Source organism: Mus musculus, chromosome 19 (genome assembly GCF_000001635.26).
Source record: "Mus musculus strain C57BL/6J chromosome 19, GRCm38.p6 C57BL/6J".
Classification (NCBI taxonomy): Eukaryota; Metazoa; Chordata; class Mammalia; order Rodentia; family Muridae; genus Mus; species Mus musculus.
Genome location: NC_000085.6, coordinates 28804450 through 28808975, shown reverse-complemented (window position 1 = coordinate 28808975; position 4526 = coordinate 28804450).

Genomic DNA, 4526 nt, shown 5'->3' with positions numbered 1-4526 from the left:
AAAATGCATCGGAACTGAGAAAAAAAAATCCTAGATGAACTTCTTTGGAGTTTAGAAATGAGCTCATAAGAGGGGTTCCAATTACAAGCCTATGTGGTTCTGGGTCAGAAAGCATGAAGTAGCTAACACCAACCACAGGAATCTTCCGTAGACATTGAAGGACTGGACACACGTTTCCATAAAGGCCAGCCTTCGGAATGTAGCCCTGCTTCAGATACCACCCTATGGCCTTTTGGGATACAATGGGTTGTGCTCTACACTGGGGTAAGGACAAGATGTAGGTGCAACTACAAAACATAAAGGGAAATCAAAACCCACCCAAATAAAAACAAGTCTCCGAATTAGGAACTACAAACCGATAAGTGAACCTAAAGCTAAGACATAAATTGATTAGAATTGAGATCAATTTTTGATGAGTTGTAATGATGAATATAAAGATGATATAGCCACCATAGTACCCTTAGCAGTCTTACGATTTTGCACCATTTTTTTTAGACATAAGATACTCAGGGAGAAAAAAAACCCCACAGATACAGATAACTTGCTTGCTTCAGTTATGAAAATTATGCCAGTTACAAGCAATGAGTAACCAAGTAACAAACTGCCTACCTTTATCTGAGTCCTTTAGACCACCAGCCCCAAATCATTTTTGTAAAGAGGGTTCCGTGGGTCAAAGGGTTTGTAAGAGGATGTCAGTGTGAGTTATTAATACTTCACCTTGATCCCTGTTCTTAATTAATTGAATTAATTTACTCTAACTGAGGTTTTACATTGTTTATACTTAAGTATTCAAGGAGAAAAGAAAAGGCATGGATTTATCATAAAGAACTGTAAAGCAGAAATAACAAACAAAATCTAAAATGAAAAGGAATGAATATGATAGCTTGGAAACAGGGGAAAATAGTCCTTGAAAAGTGACATTTCATCTGGACAGTAGTGTTGAAAAATTTCTTCAGAGCATAGCGCAGAGGAACAAAGGGCTAAGGACATTGAGGAGACAATGAGTCTCAGAGGAGGGCCATGTGACTTTAGATCCATTCTGACAGTGTTTAGTCATTCTTAAAAACAATGTTATATTTAATGAAAATCTACATATGTAGTAGGATTATGCAAAATATGCAAAAGAATAATAGAGGCCAGATTCAAGAAAAGCTGTTTCTTCTGAAGTAGCAGGGAGTGGGGGGAGAGGTGAAAACGGAATCACATGGCCACCAGCACACAATTCCTTAACCTCTTACTGCCCTCCTTAGAAAACTGCTTCTGAGGCAGGCAGGCTTCTCTGGAACACACATGAAGAAGGCAGCCTGTTTGTAACCTGGCCCTTTCATTGCATGTCATTAACACCATCTGTTACCAATAGCTACATTCTTTCCCAAATATTATGTATCTAAAGAAAATATAACAAAATGTTAAGATTTATTGGGATGGCATGATGGGTAACGGCCTCCATTTTGGTCTCAGTATACCTCTTTGTCAAATGGAAATAAATCATTTGTAAGTCAATTTAGGAAGTTAAAAATAAGAAGCCAGGTAATTAGCATAAGCGTCTCGAGCTCTTTTTCTAGACTGAATTTCTTGGAGTCATTTCCTAACGCTCCTTACATATGCGAGTCCCAAATCTCTCTGGAGCCTAGCTGCCTCATCTGTGTGGCAAGGCAGGGTAAGATGGCAGCCTTGATCCCACCCCACCCCCAAAGCCGCGCCTTGTTGCAGGTATATCCAATTAAACATGACAACTAGGCAAATACTAGATCCGCTTCATGGGACTAAGGAACCTGTGAGAGTGACAATGGTGGCTGCTCTCAGTAAGGCAAAAGGAAGTGGCTGTGGGAGAAGGCAAGAGTTGCCCACCATCCCTCCCCTAACCATTACATCAATTCCGCACTTTGCTGTGCTTGGGGGAGGAGGTGTAAGGGGAGGTTCTGATGCTAAGGTCTAGCTTCCTGATTGGTTTTTGACTTGTCAGTAAAGAAGGCCTGGAGTCAATTGCTGGGCAGAAAGGGCAGGTGGGACTTCCGGGATCCAAGGCCAAAAAGAGAAGCAGGGAAGACAAGAGAGACTTTTTCTGCCATGCTTTGGAGGGAGGAGAGGGCAGTTATCATACAAGGCCTTAGAGACAGCTAGGGCCTGCGGCTTCTGCTACAGGCGGTGGCCAAAGATGTTTAGCAGGGGCTAAGTGGAACAAACCACTAAGTTTAGGGCAGGTGAGACAGAGATACCTTGCTAAAAGCACACATTTCCAGATCGATGATAGATCCCGGAGCTAAGCTGGGTGGAACGAAAGGGAGCCGAGAGAGGCTGGGCAAAGGCGGTAGCAAGTTTTTAAAACTACTCGCAACAAGGAAGAAGAGAATTAAGTTTAGATCTCATCGTGAAGTGATGTTCTGAGTGCACTACAGTGAAACCCCATGCTAGGCAAAGCCCCACCCGACTGCCAGGCCTGTGTGCGGAGCAACTGTAGCCACAGCAGCTGAATTAAACCAGATGGCCAAGAGCTTCCACTACACTTCTACACTTCTCCTACTTGGTTGAGGGATTTTGCCTTCTGAGAAAGGCATGGTACCCAGTGCCAGACCCATCCCTCAGTATAACCTGGGAGTTCAGTATGTTTGCCAGACCACAGACAAAACCTCTAGACCAGCTCTGGCATATCTAGAGATCTGTGTGCTGGTGGGACAAACTCAAGTTTTAGCCTACGTTCTGTCTAGCTTTGAGTGTGTCAGAGGCAAACCTGTCCCTCTCTTAAGATGATACAGGCTTCTATGGCTGTGAGACTCAAATATACCCCGCCTTGGTAAGGGATTATCCTCTCCAGCCGTGCACCAACCTCTCAAATAGGATATCTATCCTATCCAGTCCATATAGACAGATCTTTCTGGGCATTAGGCAAAGACCTGCTTCTTAGTAACATAGACTCACATTTTTACCTATTGGTCTTGACAAGCTATTGGCTTAGGGTATAGCATATCTTGGTAGTGTTGGCAACTGCCACTATGACATAAGGCCTGGGGGCTGCTATAGCTGAACACTAGGAACAGGCAGACCTACCCTATCCCTGAGAAAGACTTTTGGTACTAGACCATTTCTATGTTCTTTCATTTTTGCTTTGAATAATACTCCAGAGGTGTAGTTTGGGAAAGATCTGGTCTTGGAGTGCCTTTTAGTATTGAAATAGTAACACATTCCAGCAGCAGAATTCCAGCAACTGTGGACCTGGGCACCAGCCAATGCTGAGACAGTGTATGTAACTATAGGCTAAAAAAACATGATGAGGCTGCTTAGAATCTCTGGAAAGACAGGAACAAAACAAAAAAAGATTAAGAAGAGAAGAATGAATACCAATTCTTAAACATCCAAGTGGTGTCACAAGCCACGAGCACTTGAACTTTTAGAAATACTACCTTCCCTAATAAGGAGTCTGAAAATGGCCATTAGTAACCAGTGTAGTAGAGTTTTCAACTGTTTTGACTGTCTACTGAAACACTGCAGGCCAGGAGAGAATGGCTTAAGATTTACAAAGTACTGAAGGAGCAACAAAATCACTTCTAATGAGAGTGCTATACCCAACAAAACTATCATTCAGAGTCTAAGGCATGATGGACATTCCCAGACTAATAAAAGCAGAGAGAATATATTTTCATGAAATCTTTAAGAAATACTAAGGGAAGCATTCAAATTGAAAGATATAAAATGAGTAAGAAGAAAATCTAGGAAAGTAGTATACTCACTGGTAAGAGGGTTACATAAACAAATTTGGGAAAGTCTATTTTTATAAGAACAGTGTATAAAAATTCATACCTGAGTATAAAAACAAAACCCAAAAATATTAAATATGTCCATATGGTTTATAATATTAAAAAAATCTAAATTGGAATGGCAAAAATTCAGATTTGTGACTGTTAGATGTGGTGACCCATGCCTTGAATCCCAGTACTTGAGAGGCAGAAGTGGGCAGATCTCTGTGAGTTTGAGGCCAGTCTCTACCTAGGAAGTTGCAGGAGAGCCAGAGCTACCTAGAAAAACCTTGTTACAAAACAAACAAACAAACAAACAAAAAATTCAACCTAAAGTTGATGGTTGATGTGAAAGGGCCCAGCCCACTGTGAGCATTGCCATCCCAGGACAGGTAGCCCTGGAGTGTAGAAAACAGCAAGCTGAGCAAACCAGTTAGCAGCGTTTCTCTATGATCTCTGTTTCAGTTCCTGCTGTGGCTTCCCTGGATGATGGACTGTAATCTGTAAGATTAAATAAACCCTTTTATCTCCATGTTGGTTTTTGGTCAGGTTTTTGTTGTCATTGCTGGGGTTGTTTGGTTGGTTGGTTGGTTTGGTTTGCTTGTTTTGTTTTGTTTTTTAATCACCGTAACAGAAAGCAAATGAGGGCAGCAATTGGTACCAGGTTCATGGGGAATTGCTGTGACACAAAACTGCTGTTTTGGGGAAGGTTGTGAAAAAAAGTTCAGAACTTTAAGCTGGAAAACCCACTGAGGAATCAGACATCAATGAGCTCTTAAGGGAACTTGGAAG